The sequence below is a fragment of the Pseudophryne corroboree genome, unplaced genomic scaffold (genome assembly GCF_028390025.1).
Source record: "Pseudophryne corroboree isolate aPseCor3 unplaced genomic scaffold, aPseCor3.hap2 scaffold_586, whole genome shotgun sequence".
In the NCBI taxonomy this organism is placed as follows: domain Eukaryota; kingdom Metazoa; phylum Chordata; class Amphibia; order Anura; family Myobatrachidae; genus Pseudophryne; species Pseudophryne corroboree.
In genome coordinates, this window is record NW_026970185.1 from 261,792 (window position 1) to 280,396 (window position 18,605).

General features: G+C 38.5%; 2 non-coding genes across 2 annotated transcripts; both read left to right on the plus strand.

Moving 5' to 3' along the window:
- Positions 1-6,333: 6,333 nt before the first annotated feature.
- Positions 6,334-6,497, plus strand: LOC135034936 (U1 spliceosomal RNA). The gene has a single exon (XR_010230038.1). It is a non-coding gene; the product is annotated as a U1 spliceosomal RNA (small nuclear RNA).
- A 152-nt stretch (positions 6,498-6,649) lies between these two features.
- Positions 6,650-6,813, plus strand: LOC135034848 (U1 spliceosomal RNA). The gene has a single exon (XR_010229969.1). It is a non-coding gene; the product is annotated as a U1 spliceosomal RNA (small nuclear RNA).
- Positions 6,814-18,605: the final 11,792 nt, after the last annotated feature.

Below are 18,605 nucleotides of genomic sequence, written 5' to 3' on the forward strand. Positions count from 1 at the left end.
GGTGGTTGGGTGGGTGGTGTGTCGGAAGTGGAGTGCATGCAAATGATTGTGTATCATCTAGCTAGTGAGAGAGAAAACTCATGCAGGAGTGTGCCTGCTTGTCAGTGGGTTATGCACCTTGCCAGACGTTAAATCTACATAGAGCAGCTGGAGGGGACAAGAGCAGGTTTGCAAAATATAGATAGAAGAGCATATATGCTGGCGCATTCTCCATGATTGTGTCAGCTTATGTTTTGGTGCACTGCACTTTCCTCCACTAAGTTTTAGCCATTTTTGTTAAGCTCAAGTGTAGTTGCTTCTCGGCCTTTTGGCTGTGATCTTGTATCGTGGTTGAAGGGTCTGCTGGAGGGAGGGATTGTTTTCTTCATTGGCGAAAGACCAAAGATATTCCAGGATGGAAGGCTTGGGAACACTATCTGTTTTTCAGTTGTGGAAGAGCACAGAGGTCGGATTGGACTACATTCTATAGTAAAGGATATCTTTCTATTTATTGACCCTCCCCTTATATGTGTCTGTGTTACAATAAAGCTTCGGTTTTGTGAATCCCTCACCCTCTTACACTCCACACCCATAGCCTTATTAACTGTTGTATTATTGTATAGTTTAAATGTAGAGTGCAGTTCATGATTTATAGTGTAGACTGGCCTGTGCTGTAGTTCTTGAACTGTACTATACCGTCAGCATTTGTATTGTGTTTTGGCTGTGCTGCAACACTGTATTTATGTGTGCAATGTTTATGTATGTTTTTTTATGTCAATAAAGACTGCTTTTTCAAGCCAATATCTGAAAACAATCAATGTTTATCTTTGATGGCAATAAAAGTGGTATGATATTTGATGCTTTTGAAATCCAATATCTGATATGTCCCCTATCTGGGAACCATATATTAAATGGCTTTTCAGAAAAGGGAGATGGGAGAAGAGCTTTCAGTACTTGTAGGACCGATGCACATAAAGAAGCAAAAAAACATATATAAACATTACACACATAAGTACCGCGTTGCGGCACAGCCAAAACACAATAGAAATGCTGACGGTATAGTACAGTTCAAGAACTACAGCACAGGCCAGCCTACACTATAAATCATGAACTGCACTATACATTTAAACTGTACAATAATACAACAGTTAATAAGGCTATGGGTGTGGAGTGTAAGAGGGTGAGGAAATCACAAGCCCGAAGCTTTATTGAAAGACTGACACATATAAGGGGAGGATTAATAAATAGAAAGACATCCTTTACTATTGAATGTAGTCCAATCCGGTCTTTCAACTCTTCCACAATTGAAAAACGGATAGTGTTCCCAAGCCTTCCATCCTGGAATATCTTTGGTCTTTCGCCAATGAAGAAAGCAATCCCTTCCTCCAGCAGACCCTTCAACCACAATACAAGATCACAGCCAAAAGGCCGAGAAACAACTACACTTGAGCTTAACAAAAATGGCTAAAACTTAGTGGAGGAAAGTGCAGTGCACCAAAACATAAGCTGACACAATCATGGAGAATGTGCCAGCATATATGCTCTTCTATCTATATTTTGCAAACCTGCTCTTGTCCCCTCCAGCTGCTCTATGTAGATTTAACGTCTGGCAAGGTGCATAACCCACTGACAAGCAGGCACACTCTCACTAGCTGGATGATACACAATCATTTGCATGTGCTCCACCTCCGAAACACCACCCACCCAACCACCCAGTCACCAGAGCCACCCACAAACCAACTGGCTCCGTGATTTAATTTGCACAGTGTAGTCATCCAGGCAGCATGTCCTTTCAATGGAAGGATCTCTGGTTCCATGGAATCTTCCGCATTGGAATGCTGCGGAACAAAAAGGATTTAAATATTCAGCTTGCTAGCATTCAATGTACCTGCGGCTTGGCTCTAGCACATGGGTCTTCATCCTGTGGCCCTCCAGCTGCTGTGAAACTACACATCCCAGCATGCCCTGCCACAGTTTTGCTATTAAGGTATGCTAAAACTGAGGCAGGGCATGCTGGGATGTGTAGTTCCACAGCAGCTGGAGGGTCGCAGGTTGAAGACCCATGTTTTAGCATGCCTGTTCTATGATGCATGTTCCGTGATGTCACAATCAGCTTGGAATGGGGTGTCTAGCAGGCATTTGCTGACAGCGACTTGAGGGAGACACACATCAGGAGATGCAGCATATCGGAGGTCTTCGATGCCTTTCCAGCAAATGCACACCACCTGCTGCTGGTCTGGACACAAAACAATGCCCACAATCGAAGTCCCAAAATGCCCAACTACATGATTCATGTAAGTAGTGAATTTAGGAATGAATTTAGAAGTAGGAAATTAAGTTAGTTCACTAGTACATTCAAATTCAGATCTAAAGTCTAGGTAGGCCTCACGTCTTGGCAGCTGCCAGCATTTAAAAATGCCTTGATTAGAGGTACGGAATTAAATGTAGATAAGAAGTAGACACAAAATAAGACTCCGCAGAGCAGTTATCAGGTGTTTTTATCAATTGCTGCATTTAAAAAATCAAGCAATTAGGGAACACAATGTTGCAACAATGTAACCCTATTTGCAAAATAGTACTAAATAAGTTTGTCGATGTAAGACATTTGCAAAGGCGCATCCAAAACACGCTGGAAAATGCAACTGAATCTGTTTTTGGAGGCTAGAATAGGAAATGTGCATCGGTCCTACAAGTACTGAAAGCTCTTCTCCCATCTCCCTTTTCTGAAAAGCCATTTAATATATGGTTCCCAGATAGGGGACATATCAGATATTGCCTTTCAAAAGCAGCAAATATCATACCACTTCTATTGCCATCAAAGATAAACATTGATTGTTTTCAGATATTGGATTGAAAAAGCAGTCTTTATTGACATAAAGAAGCAAAAAAAACATACATAAACATTACACACATAAGTACTGTGTTGCAGCACAGCCAAAACACAATACAAATGCTGTCGGTATAGTGCAGTTCAAGAACTACAGCACAGGCCAGCCTACACTATAAATCATGAACTGCACTATACATTTAAACAATACAATAGTTAATAAGGCTATGGGTGTGGAGTGTAAGAGGGTGACGGAATCACAAGCCCAAAGCTTTATTGAAAGACAGACACATATAAAGGGAGGATTAATAAATACAAAGATACCCTTTACTATAGAATGTAGTCCAATCCGGTCTTTCAACTCTTCCACAACTGAAAAACGGATAGTGTTCCCAAGCCTTCCATCCTGGAATATCTTCAGTCTCTCGCCAATGAAGAAAACAATCCCTCCAGCAGACTCTTCAACCACGATACAATATCACAGCCAAAAGAGCGAGAAGCAACTACACTTGCGTTTAAACAAAATGGCTAAAACTTAGTGGAGGAAAGTGCAGTGCACCAAAACATAAGCTGACACAATCATGGAGAATGCGCCAGCATATATGCTCTTCTGTCTATATTTTCCAAACCTGCTCTTGTCCCCTCCAGTTGCTCTATGTAGATTTGACGTCTGGCAAGGTGCATAACTCACTGACAAGCAGGCACACTCCTGCATGAGTTTTCTCTCTCACTAGCTGGATGATACACATTCATTTATATGTGCTCCACCTCCGACACACCGCCCACCCAACCACCCAGTCACCAGAGCCACCCACAAGCCAACTGGCTCCGTGATTTAATTTGCACAGTGCAGTCATCCAGGCAGCATGTCCTTCTCAATGGAATAATCTCTGGTTCCATGGAATCTTCCGCATTGGAATGCTGCGGAACAAAAAGGATTTAAACATTCAGCTTGCTAGCATTCAATGTACCTGCGGTTTGGTTCTAGCACATGGGTCTTCATCCTGTGGCCCTCCAGCTGCTGTGAAACTACACATCCCAGCATGCCCTGCCACAGTTTTGCTATTAAGGTATGCTAAAACTGAGGCAGGGCATGCTGGGATATGTAGTTCCACAGCAGCTGGAGGATCGCAGGTTGAAGACCCATGTTCTAGCATGCCTGTTCTATGATGCATGTTCCGTGATGTCACAATCAGCTTGGAATGGGGTGTCTAGCATGCATTTGCTGACAGCCACTTGAGGCAGACACACATCAGGAGATGCAGCATATCGGAGATCTTCGATGCCTTTCCAGCAAATGCACACCACCAGCTGCTGGTCTGGACACAAAACAATGCCCACAATTGAAGGCTCAAAATGCCCAACTACAGGATTAATGTAAGTAGTGAATTTAGGAATGAATTTAGAAGTAGGAAATTAAGTTAGTTCACAAGTACATTCAAATTCAGATCTAAAGACTAGGTAGGCCTCACGTCCTGGCAGCGCCCAGCATTTAAAAATGCCTTGATTATAGGTAGGGAATTAAATGTAGATAAGAAGTAGACACAAAAGAAGACTCCACAGAGCAATTATCAGGTGTCTTTATCAATTTTTGCATTTAAAAAATCAAGCAATTAGGGAACACAATGTTGCGACAATGTAACCCTATTTGCAAAATAGTACTAAATAAGTTTGTCGATGTAAGACATTTGCAAAGGCGCAAACAAAACACGCTGGAAAATGCAACTGAATCTGTTTTTGGAGGTTAGAATAGATGCAGGATCAAGTAGCTCAATGGGTAGGGTGTTTGACTAGAATTTAACAGGTTATAGGTTTGAATCCTGGGTATGATAGTTTGAGGTGTTATTTAATAAAGTATGTTTATATATTAGTCACACATGGCTTACTTGTACAAATGGCATGTCACCAGTTAGTGCTGACTGCTGATATGCCATTTACACAAACATGCCATGTGTGACTGTATATGCATTTAAGGAGGGCACCCCTGCAATACCACAAACCATTGAGTGTCAAGTATACTAGATATATCTTCATATCTCATGTGCTTTCTCTGAGACCAATCTTGTTATGCCCCTTCCCCACAAGGCATGCGCCTTTTGTCCATATTGCAAAAATGGGGGGGTGGGCATATAATTCTCTGTCACAGGGCACCAAAAAGTCTAGTTATGGCTCTGGTATGCATTATGTAATCTGGCAGACCATCTCTCCAACACTGGCTGGTTGGAATAGAAATCCGGTTATCTATGTGAGCAAATGACCATCAACGATTTACTCTCAAACACTAAAAAATGGACAAAAATGGTCCCCTAAACAAATTGGTTAAATTTTGGGTTTAACCAATTTGTGTAATGACCATTTTTGACCACTTTTCTAGTGTTTGGGAGCAAATGGTTAATTGACATTTGCTCCTATACATTACCAGATTTTCATTCCATCCATCCAGACTGGATAGATAGCCTGACAGATAATTGTGTAGTGTACGCCCAGGCTAACTGTTAGTCATGCTTTATTTTATGATGGCACATAAATGGGTGGGCAGATCCAGGGCAAGCACTGCCCACTCATGCATAGTTGTCAACTGATGTGAAGTTCCAGGGGGCAATCTCAGTTATAAAGAGAAGTATCTGGAAATTGTCCCTAGTTAAAAAAAAAAAAAAAAAATTTGACCAACTCCATTTATTTAGTATGATATCCCAGGTGATAGGATGCCGGCAGTCAGAACAACAGACTTTATTAAATAACACATCTCAAACTACCATACCCAGGATTCAAACCTATAACCTGTTGAATTCTAATCAAACACCCTACCTATTGAGCTATTTGATCCTGCATAAAAATTGTGAACATTATATGAAGCTATTGGTACTTTGCAAAAAAAAAGAATCAGCATTACAACGCAGCAGATCCATGCAGTTTGCAGCCACACACTACATGTATCTGCTCAGCCACAATGCTGATTATTTCTTCACAAAGTACAAGGTGAGCTCCAAACAGAATTCTCTAGCTTAGAATTATACCTTTCTTTGCCAAACCTAGAAGTCGGGCCCCCCACCCTGGGATCCCCCAGAGGGAGGCCTGCACCGTCATGCGGCAGGCTTGTCCATTTTGGAAGCAGGCTGATGGGCAGCCCAGGATTGCTTCAGTCTGGGCTTGGCAGGTCCGGAAACATGAGCTTGCTTTGGGTATGCCTGACCTTGGGTACGCTTTACCTGGAGGATGAAAGGGCAAAGAAAAGTACTTTTAGCCTTCTGCGTGGTAGGAGTCATACTAGGTAGGCAAGCTGTTTTAGCAGTAGCCAGATCAGCTACAATCTTATTGAGGTCTTCTCCAAAAGGAGATTCAACTGAGGCAGCACAAGGGAACTCTCATCTGGGGACAACAACTGCAGGGAGAACACATATTTTCAGATGAACATGGTAGGGCAGAAGGCTGCCTAATACTGAAGCACCCCCAAACAACAAATCAAATGCAACTTACTTGACAGAGATGTGCCTGAGCAACGGCCCTCCCCAGCCCTATCCCAAATCATACTTATTTTGCATAGGAGATACCATGGTCATGAAGATTGTTCTCCCAGGGTTAGGTTCATTCATTGCATTCTGGGTATGCTGACCCCTGTGATTTCCCCAAATGTGGGAAACTCGACTGCATTATTTGTGGTAGTGGGGGACTGTGTTTGTGCTTTCCTCTGGTCAGCTCTGGTAAAAGTCAGATTTCTTTGTCTCAGATCTTACTCTAGCCTTGTTCTTCTTTCGAGAGTTCCCTTGTGCTGCCTCAGTTGGATCTCCTTCACTTGACAGGGGGGTGCCCGAGCAGCGACCCTCCCCAGCTCTAGCCCAACTCCTACTAACCTGCCAGGTGAGATACTATGATCATGAAGTTGCTTCTCCCAGGGCAAGGCTCACCCATTGCACTCTGGGTGTGCTGCCCCTTGCGATTTCCCCAAATGTGGGAAACTTGACTGCATAATTTGTGTTTCCCCTGGACAGCTCTCGTATAATTCAGATCTCTTTGTCTCAGGTCTCTCTCCAGCCTAGTATGCTGTCTGTTTCCACTTCTCTTTTCTTGAGCCCCTCCCTTCTATAACCTTGTGCACTATCCTGACTTCTCCTCCCAACTGCTTACTTTGTGCCTTCCAATGCACAATGCAAACTACAGGTAGTGCTGCAGGGCCCACACCCTTTTACTTGCCTTACAGAGCAGCTCTGGAGCTGTTACAGTACCCAGCTGCTGCAAGAAATCAGCTTGAATGCTTCAGGGGCTGGGGCATGGCCAACATGAGCCCCACACCGAAGGAGGGTGGGGGTGTTTAATGCGAACTAGGGGTCATCCAAGCGTCGCAAAAGGCCGCCATGCCCTGCATATCCCTTTTCTCTTTTCATAAGCAGACGAGGGTTGAAGCCAACTTTGACCCACTGCTTGGATGACATCACTTGCTGCCTTTCCAATGAAGCAAGTTTAATTTAGTAATAGGTGAAAAACCATCCCTACAAAGGTGTTAATCAGATACTTGGCTTTGTGGACACTTTTCAGAGAACAAATTTGTTAGCATAAAAATAAAGCCAGAAAATGAAGATCTGTTTAATCACTCAGTTGGATTTTTCTGCCAGCATATTTCTTTTTCTCTGCAACCCACTTCTAAATTGTGCTTCCTAGCTATTTTTTATAAAATCACTTAATCAAATCTAACTCTGATTACATCAGAGAAGGCCAGGTACCCTACACCATAAGAGGGGGTTTGAAATTTTGACTTGTCTACTTAAAGATCACCAAAATCTGATAACAAGGTAAATTACGTCCCTGGGTAGGATTGAACCACCAACCTTTTGGTTAATAACCGAACACGCTAACTGATTGCGCCACAGAGACACATTGCAAAAGTATATACTGACAAAGGCTAATAAGCATTCATCTAGAACGTTTCCTAGAAAAACTTTAAAAAGTCAATAATCTGGAGAGTTTTTGTAAGATGTTTCTTCCATCAACCAATGAAGAAACACATTGGTACTTTCCCATGATGAGTGAGTGCTTCAGGATCTCTTGCACTTACATGTGCAGCAGAGTACTGCAATGGAAGCATGCTGGGCCCATAGCCCAGAGGTAGGCAGATTGAAACTATCCTCTGCTATATGCATTTTTTTTTGTTAATTAAAGTAATCCAAAACTGGGATTGATATTTTTGCTCTTTTATTTTTACTTTAAGTACAATAACTTTTATTATTTTAATTTGTTTTAATAGTATATTGACAGTATTGTTTTCTTTCAAAAATCCACTTAATTTTCTTTACCCTATTATTCAAATGGTAATTGACAAAAACAAACTACATTGTCACCAGAAGAGCAATACAAAATGTACAAGTGATATATTAAAATCATCTTTCCAGCTTGAATTTCAATGATGCATTGGGGCAACGATTTTGTGAGAAACCTCTTCACCCTTAAATAAAGATTTTCTTAATTCCTTACCTGTGTGCTAATTAGATATCACCTTGTTTTCACATTAAACAGACTTCCACATGAGAAAGCAGCAAGGATGCAGTGGCGTTAATGTTTCCTGGTGTCAACCTGTATTATTTCAGTAGATATTGAAATGAGGATGCATCTTGCTGCCTTTCCAATGAAGCATGTTTAATTTAGTAATAGGTGAAAAACCATCCCTACAAAGGTGTTAATCAGATACTTGGCTTTGTGGACTCTTTTCAGAGAACAAATTTGTTAGCATAAAAATAAAGCCAGAAAATGAAGAGCTGTTTAATCACTCAGTTGGATTTTTCTGCCAGCATATTTCTTTTTCTCTGCAACCCACTTCTAAATTGTGCTTCCTAGCTATTTTTTTATAAAATCACTTAATCAAATCTAACTCTGATTACATCAGAGTAGGCCAGGTACCCTACACCATAAGAGGAGGTTTGAAATTTTGACTTGTCTACTTAAAGATCACCAAAATCTGATAACAAGGTCAATTACATCCCTGGGTGGGATTGAACCACCAACCCTTTGGTTAATAACCAAACACACTAACCGATTGCGCCACAGAGACACTTTGCGAAAGTCCATACTGACAAAGGCTAATAAGCATTCATCTAGAACGTTTCCTAGAAAAACTTTAAAAAGTCAATAATCTGGAGAGTTTTTGTAAGATGTTTCTTCCATCAACCAACGAAGAAACACATTGGTACTTTCCCATGATGAGTGAGTGCTTCAGGATCTCTTGCACTTACATGTGCAGCAGAGTACTGTAATAAAAACATGCTGGGTTCATAACCCAGAGGTAGGCAGATTGAAACTATCCTCTGCTATATGCATTTTTTTTTGTTAATTAAAGTAATCCAAAACTGGGATTGATATTTTTGCTCTTTTATTTTTACTTAAAGTACAATAACTTTTACCATTTTAATTTGTTTTAATAGTATATTGACAGTATTGTTTTCTTTCAAAAATCCACTTAATTTTCTTTACCCTATTATTAAAATGGTAATTGACAAAAACAAACTACATTGTCACCAGAAGAGCAATACAAAATGTACAAGTGATATATTAAAATCATCTTTCCAGCTTGAATTTCAATGATGCATTGGGGCAACGATTTTGTGAGAAACATCTTCACCCTTAAATAAAGATTTTCTTAATTCCTTACCTGTGTGCTAATTAGATATCACCTTGTTTTCACATTAAACAGACTTCCACATGAGAAAGCAGCAAGGATGCAGTGGCTTTAATGTTTCCTGGTGTCAACCTGTATTATTTCAGTAGATATTGAAATGAGGATGCATCTTGCTGCCTTTCCAATGAAGCAAGTTTAATTTAGTAATAGGTGAAAAACCATCCCTACAAAGATGTTAATCAGATACTTGGCTTTGTGGACACTTTTCAGAGAACAAATTTGTTAGCATAAAAATAAAGCCAGAAAATGAAGAGCTGTTTAATCACTCAATTGGATTTTTTTGCCAGCATATTTCTTTTTCTCTGCAAACCACTGCTAAATTGTGCTTCCTAGCTGTTTTTATAAAATCACTGAATCAAATCTAACTCTGATTACATCAGAGAAGGCCAGGTACCCTACACCATAACAGGGGTTTTTGAAATTTTGACTTGTCTACTTAAAGATCACCAAAATCTGATAACAAGGTCAATTACATCCCTTGGTGGGATTGAACCACCAACCCTTTGGTTAATAACCAATCACACTAACCGATTGCGCCACAGAGACACTTTGCAAAAGTCCATACTGACAAAGGCTAATAAGCATTCATCTAGAACGTTTCCTAGAAAAACTTTAAAAAGTCAATAATCTGGAGAGTTTTTGTAAGATGTTTCTTCCATCAACCAACGAAGAAACACATTGGTACTTTCCCATGATGAGTGAGTGCTTCAGGATCTCTTGCACTTACATGTGCAGCAGAGTACTGTAATGAAAGCATGCTGGGTTCATAACCCAGAGGTAGGCAGATTGAAACTATCCTCTGCTATATGCATTTTTTTTTGTTAATTAAAGTAATCCAAAACTGGGATTGATATTTTTGCTCTTTTATTTTTACTTAAAGTACAATAACTTTTACCATTTTAATTTGTTTTAATAGTATATTGACAGTATTGTTTTCTTTCAAAAATCCACTTAATTTTCTTTACCCGATTATTAAAATGGTAATTGACAAAAACAAACTACATTGTCACCAGAAGAGCAATACAAAATGTACAAGTGATATATTAAAATCATCTTTCCAGCTTGAATTTCAATGATGCATTGGGGCAACGATTTTGTGAGAAACATCTTCACCCTTAAATAAAGATTTTCTTAATTCCTTACCTGTGTGCTAATTAGATATCACCTTGTTTTCACATTAAACAGACTTCCACATGAGAAAGCAGCAAGGATGCAGTGGCGTTAATGTTTCCTGGTGTCAACCTGTATTATTTCAGTAGATATTGAAATGAGGATGCATCTTGCTGCCTTTCCAATGAAGCAAGTTTAATTTAGTAATAGGTGAAAAACCATCCCTACAAAGATGTTAATCCGATACTTGGCTTTTTGGACACTTTTCAGAGAACAAATTTGTTAGCATAAAAATAAAGCCAGAAAATGAAGAGCTGTTTAATCACTCAATTGGATTTTTCTGCCAGCATATTTCATTTTCTCTGCAACCCACTGCTAAATTGTGCTTCCTAGCTGTTTTTTTATAAAATCACTTAATCAAATCTAACTCTGATTACATCAGAGTAGGCCAGGTACCCTACACCATAAGAGGGGGTTTGAAATTTTGACTTGTCTACTTAAAGATCACCAAAATCTGATGACAAGGTCAATAACATCCCTGGGTGGGATTGAACCACCAACCCTTTGGTTAATAACCAAACACACTAACCGATTGCACCACAGAGACACTTTGCAAAAGTACATACTGACAAAGGCTAATAAGCATTCATCTAGAACGTTTCCTAGAAAAACTTTAAATAGTCAATAATCTGGAGAGTTTTTGTAAGATGTTTCTTCCGTCAACCAATGAAGAAACACATTGGTACTTTCCCATGATGAGTGAGTGCTTCAGGATCTCTTGCAATTACATGTGCAGCAGAGTACTGTAATGGAAGCATGCTGGGTCCATAACCCAGAGGTAGGCAGATTGAAACTATCCTCTGCTATATGCATTTTTTTTTGTTAAAGTAAACCAAAACTGGGATTGATATTTTTGCTCTTTTATTTTTACTTAAAGTACAATAACTTTTACCATTTTAATTTGTTTTAATAGTATATTGACAGTATTGTTTTCTTTCAAAAATCCACTTAATTTTCTTTATCCGATTATTAAAATGGTAATTGACAAAAACAAACTACATTGTCACCAGAAGAGCAATACAAAATGTACAAGTGATATATTAAAATCATCTTTCCAGCTTGAATTTCAATGATGCATTGGGGCAACGATTTTGTGAGAAACATCTTCACCCTTAAATAAAGATTTTCTTAATTCCTTACCTGTGTGCTAATTAGATATCACCTTGTTTTCACATTAAACAGACTTCCACATGAGAAAGCAGCAAGGATGCAGTGGCTTTAATGTTTCCTGGTGTCAACCTGTATTATTTCAGTAGATATTGAAATGAGGATGCATCTTGCTGCCTTTCCAATGAAGCACGTTTAATTTAGTAATAGGTGAAAAACCATCCCTACAAAGGTGTTAATCAGATACTTGGCTTTGTGGACACTTTTCAGAGAACAAATTTGTTAGCATAAAAATAAAGCCAGAAAATGAAGAGCTGTTTAATCACTCAGTTGGATTTTTCTGCCAGCATATTTCTTTTTCTCTGCAACCCACTTCTAAATTGTGCTTCCTAGCTATTTTTTATAAAATCACTTAATCAAATCTAACTCTGATTACATCAGAGTAGGCCAGGTACCCTACACCATAAGAGGAGGTTTGAAATTTTGACTTGTCTACTTAAAGATCACCAAAATCTGATAACAAGGTCAATTACATCCCTGGGTGGGATTGAACCACCAACCCTTTGGTTAATAACCAAACACACTAACCGATTGCGCCACAGAGACACTTTGCGAAAGTCCATACTGACAAAGGCTAATAAGCATTCATCTAGAACGTTTCCTAGAAAAACTTTAAAAAGTCAATAATCTGGAGAGTTTTTGTAAGATGTTTCTTCCATCAACCAACGAAGAAACACATTGGTACTTTCCCATGATGAGTGAGTGCTTCAGGATCTCTTGCACTTACATGTGCAGCAGAGTACTGTAATGAAAGCATGCTGGGTTCATAACCCAGAGGTAGGCAGATTGAAACTATCCTCTGCTATATGCATTTTTTTTTGTTAATTAAAGTAATCCAAAACTGGGATTGATATTTTTGCTCTTTTATTTTTACTTAAAGTACAATAACTTTTACCATTTTAATTTGTTTTAATAGTATATTGACAGTATTGTTTTCTTTCAAAAATCCACTTAATTTTCTTTACCCTATTATTAAAATGGTAATTGACAAAAACAAACTACATTGTCACCAGAAGAGCAATACAAAATGTACAAGTGATATATTAAAATCATCTTTCCAGCTTGAATTTCAATGATGCATTGGGGCAACGATTTTGTGAGAAACATCTTCACCCTTAAATAAAGATTTTCTTAATTCCTTACCTGTGTGCTAATTAGATATCACCTTGTTTTCACATTAAACAGACTTCCACATGAGAAAGCAGCAAGGATGCAGTGGCTTTAATGTTTCCTGGTGTCAACCTGTATTATTTCAGTAGATATTGAAATGAGGATGCATCTTGCTGCCTTTCCAATGAAGCAAGTTTAATTTAGTAATAGGTGAAAAACCATCCCTACAAAGATGTTAATCAGATACTTGGCTTTGTGGACACTTTTCAGAGAACAAATTTGTTAGCATAAAAATAAAGCCAGAAAATGAAGAGCTGTTTAATCACTCAATTGGATTTTTTTGCCAGCATATTTCTTTTTCTCTGCAAACCACTGCTAAATTGTGCTTCCTAGCTGTTTTTATAAAATCACTGAATCAAATCTAACTCTGATTACATCAGAGAAGGCCAGGTACCCTACACCATAACAGGGGTTTTTGAAATTTTGACTTGTCTACTTAAAGATCACCAAAATCTGATAACAAGGTCAATTACATCCCTGGGTGGGATTGAACCACCAACCCTTTGGTTAATAACCAATCACACTAACCGATTGCGCCACAGAGACACTTTGCAAAAGTCCATACTGACAAAGGCTAATAAGCATTCATCTAGAACGTTTCCTAGAAAAACTTTAAAAAGTCAATAATCTGGAGAGTTTTTGTAAGATGTTTCTTCCATCAACCAACGAAGAAACACATTGGTACTTTCCCATGATGAGTGAGTGCTTCAGGATCTCTTGCACTTACATGTGCAGCAGAGTACTGTAATGAAAGCATGCTGGGTTCATAACCCAGAGGTAGGCAGATTGAAACTATCCTCTGCTATATGCATTTTTTTTTGTTAATTAAAGTAATCCAAAACTGGGATTGATATTTTTGCTCTTTTATTTTTACTTAAAGTACAATAACTTTTACCATTTTAATTTGTTTTAATAGTATATTGACAGTATTGTTTTCTTTCAAAAATCCACTTAATTTTCTTTACCAGATTATTAAAATGGTAATTGACAAAAACAAACTACATTGTCACCAGAAGAGCAATACAAAATGTACAAGTGATATATTAAAATCATCTTTCCAGCTTGAATTTCAATGATGCATTGGGGCAACGATTTTGTGAGAAACATCTTCACCCTTAAATAAAGATTTTCTTAATTCCTTACCTGTGTGCTAATTAGATATCACCTTGTTTTCACATTAAACAGACTTCCACATGAGAAAGCAGCAAGGATGCAGTGGCGTTAATGTTTCCTGGTGTCAACCTGTATTATTTCAGTAGATATTGAAATGAGGATGCATCTTGCTGCCTTTCCAATGAAGCAAGTTTAATTTAGTAATAGGTGAAAAACCATCCCTACAAAGATGTTAATCCGATACTTGGCTTTTTGGACACTTTTCAGAGAACAAATTTGTTAGCATAAAAATAAAGCCAGAAAATGAAGAGCTGTTTAATCACTCAATTGGATTTTTCTGCCAGCATATTTCATTTTCTCTGCAACCCACTGCTAAATTGTGCTTCCTAGCTGTTTTTTTTATAAAATCACTTAATCAAATCTAACTCTGATTACATCAGAGTAGGCCAGGTACCCTACACCATAAGAGGGGGTTTGAAATTTTGACTTGTCTACTTAAAGATCACCAAAATCTGATGACAAGGTCAATAACATCCCTGGGTGGGATTGAACCACCAACCCTTTGGTTAATAACCAAACACACTAACCGATTGCACCACAGAGACACTTTGCAAAAGTACATACTGACAAAGGCTAATAAGCATTCATCTAGAACGTTTCCTAGAAAAACTTTAAATAGTCAATAATCTGGAGAGTTTTTGTAAGATGTTTCTTCCGTCAACCAATGAAGAAACACATTGGTACTTTCCCATGATGAGTGAGTGCTTCAGGATCTCTTGCAATTACATGTGCAGCAGAGTACTGTAATGGAAGCATGCTGGGTCCATAACCCAGAGGTAGGCAGATTGAAACTATCCTCTGCTATATGCATTTTTTTTTGTTAATTAAAGTAAACCAAAACTGGGATTGATATTTTTGCTCTTTTATTTTTACTTAAAGTACAATAACTTTTACCATTTTAATTTGTTTTAATAGTATATTGACAGTATTGTTTTCTTTCAAAAATCCACTTAATTTTCTTTATCCGATTATTAAAATGGTAATTGACAAAAACAAACTACATTGTCACCAGAAGAGCAATACAAAATGTACAAGTGATATATTAAAATCATCTTTCCAGCTTGAATTTCAATGATGCATTGGGGCAACGATTTTGTGAGAAACATCTTCACCCTTAAATAAAGATTTTCTTAATTCCTTACCTGTGTGCTAATTAGATATCACCTTGTTTTCACATTAAACAGACTTCCACATGAGAAAGCAGCAAGGATGCAGTGGCGTTAATGTTTCCTGGTGTCAACCTGTATTATTTCAGTAGATATTGAAATGAGGATGCATCTTGCTGCCTTTCCAATGAAGCAAGTTTAATTTAGTAATAGGTTAAAAACCATCCCTACAAAGGTGTTAATCAGAAACTTGGCTTTGTGGACACTTTTCAGAGAACAAATTTTCCAATGCCTAGCTCTTTGCAAAAGAGAGATATCGGCAAGGAAAAGCTGTATTGTACCTTTGCATTTTTCTCCCAAACGAAAGACACTAGAATGAAAAATTTAAAGCCTCCTGTTAGTGCTTCATCTACACGTTATAGCCCTGAATTTTCCAATGCCTATCTCTTTGCAAAAGAGAGATATCGGCAAGGAAAAGCTGTATTGTACCTTTGCATTTTTCTCCCAAACGAAAGAAACTAGAATGAAAATTTTAAAGCCTCCTGTTAGTGCTTCACCTACACGTTATAGCCCTGAATTTTCCAATGCCTATCTCTTTGCAAAAGAGAGATATCGGCAAGGAAAAGCTGTATTGTACCTTTGCATTTTTCTCCCAAACGAAGGACACTAGAATTAAAATTTTAAAGCCTCCTATTAGTGCTTCATCTACACGTTATAGCCCTGAATTTTCCAATGCCTATCTCTTTGCAAAAGAGAGATATCGGCAAGGAAAAGCTGTATTGTACCTTTGCATTTTTCTCCCAAACGAAAGACACTAGAATGAAAATTTTAAAGCCTCCTGTTAGTGCTTCATCTACACGTTATAGCCCTGCATTTTCCAATGCCTATCTCTTTGCAAAAGAGAGATATCGGCAAGGAAAAGCAGCATTGTACCTTTGCATTTTTCTCCCAAACGAAAGACACTAGAATGAAAATTGTAAAGCCTCCTGTTAGTGCTTCATCTACACGTTATAGCCCTGCATTTTCCAATGCCTAGCTCTTTGCAAAAGAGAGATATTGGCAAGGAAAAGCTGTATAGTACCTTTGCATTTTTCTCCCAAACGAAAGACACTAGAATGAAAATTTTAACGCCTCCTGTTAGTGCTTCATCTACACGTTATAGCCCTGCATTTTCCAATGCCTATCTCTTTGCAAAAGAGAGATATCGGCAAGGAAAAGCAGCATTGTACTTTTGCATTTTTCTCCCAAACGAAAGACACTAGAATGAAAATTTTAAAGCCTCCTGTTAGTGCTTCATCTACACGTTATAGCCCTGAATTTTCCAATGCCTAGCTCTTTGCAAAAGAGAGATATTGGCAAGGAAAAGCTGTATTGTACCTTTGCATTTTTCTCCCAAACGAAGGACACTAGAATGAAAATTTTAAAGCCTCCTATTAGTGCTTCATCTACACGTTATAGCCCTGAATTTTCCAATGCCTAGCTCTTTGCAAAAGAGAGATATCGGCAAGGAAAAGCTGTATTGTACCTTTGCATTTTTCTCCCAAACGAAAGACACTAGAATGAAAATTTTAAAGCCTCCTGTTAGTGCTTCATCTACACGTTATAGCCCTGAATTTTCCAATGCCTATCTCTTTGCAAAAGAGAGATATCGGCAAGGAAAAGCTGTATTGTACCTTTGCATTTTTCTCCCAAACGAAGGACACTAGAATGAAGATTTAAAAGCCTCCTGCTAGTGCTTCATCTACACGGTATAGCCCTGAATTTTCCAATGCCTAGCTCTTTGCAAAAGAGAGATATTGGCAAGGAAAAGCTGTATTGTACCTTTGCATTTTTCTCCCAAACGAAAGACACTAGAATGAAAATTTTAAAGCCTCCTGTTAGTGCTTCATCTACACGTTATAGCCCTGAATTTTCCAATGCCTAGCTCTTTGCAAAAGAGAGATATCGGCAAGGAAAAGCTGTATTGTACCTTTGCATTTTTCTCCCAAACGAAGGACACTAGAATGAAAATTTTAAAGCCTACTATTAGTGCTTCATCTACACGTTATAGCCCTGAATTTTCCAATGCCTATCTCTTTGCAAAAGAGAGATATCGGCAAGGAAATGCTGTATTGTACCTTTGCATTTTTCTCCCAAACGAAAGACACTAGAATGAAAATTTTAAAGCCTCCTGTTAGTGCTTCATCTACACGTTATAGCCCTGCATTTTCCAATGCCTATCTCTTTGCAAAAGAGAGATATCGGCAAGGAAAAGCTGTATTGTACCTTTGCATTTTTCTCCCAAACGAAAGACACTAGAATGAAAATTTTAAAGCCTCCTGTTAGTGCTTCATCTACACGTTATAGCCCTGCATTTTCCAATGCCTATCTCTTTGCAAAAGAGAGATATCGGCAAGGAAAAGCAGCATTGTACTTTTGCATTTTTCTCCCAAACGAAAGACACTAGAATGAAAATTTTAAAGCCTCCTGTTAGTGCTTCATCTACACGTTATAGCCCTGAATTTTCCAATGCCTAGCTCTTTGCAAAAGAGAGATATTGGCAAGGAAAAGCTGTATTGTACCTTTGCATTTTTCTCCCAAACGAAGGACACTAGAATGAAAATTTTAAAGCCTCCTATTAGTGCTTCATCTACACGTTATAGCCCTGAATTTTCCAATGCCTAGCTCTTTGCAAAAGAGAGATATCGGCAAGGAAAAGCTGTATTGTACCTTTGCATTTTTCTCCCAAACGAAAGACACTAGAATGAAAATTTTAAAGCCTCCTGTTAGTGCTTCATCTACACGTTATAGCCCTGAATTTTCCAATGCCTATCTCTTTGCAAAAGAGAGATATCGGCAAGGAAAAGCTGTATTGTACCTTTGCATTTTTCTCCCAAACGAAGGACACTAGAATGAAAATTTAAAAGCCTCCTGTTAGTGCTTCATCTACACGGTGTAGCCCTGAATTTTCCAATGCCTAGCTCTTTGCAAAAGAGAGATATTAGAAAAGACACTAGAATTAAAATTTTAAAGCCTCCTGTTAGTGCTTCATCTACACGTTATAGCCCTGAATTTTCCAATGCCTAGCTCTTTGCAAAAGAGAGATATCGGCAAGGAAAAGCTGTATTGTACCTTTGCATTTTTCTCCCAAACGAAAGACACTAGAATGAAAATTTTAAAGCCTCCTGTTAGTGCTTCATCTACACGTTATAGCCCTGAATTTTCCAATGCCTAGCTCTTTGCAAAAGAGAGATATCGGCAAGGAAAAGCTGTATTGTACCTTTGCATTTTTCTCCCAAACGAAAGACACTAGAATGAAAATTTTAAAGCCTCCTGTTAGTGCTTCATCTACACGTTATAGCCCTGAATT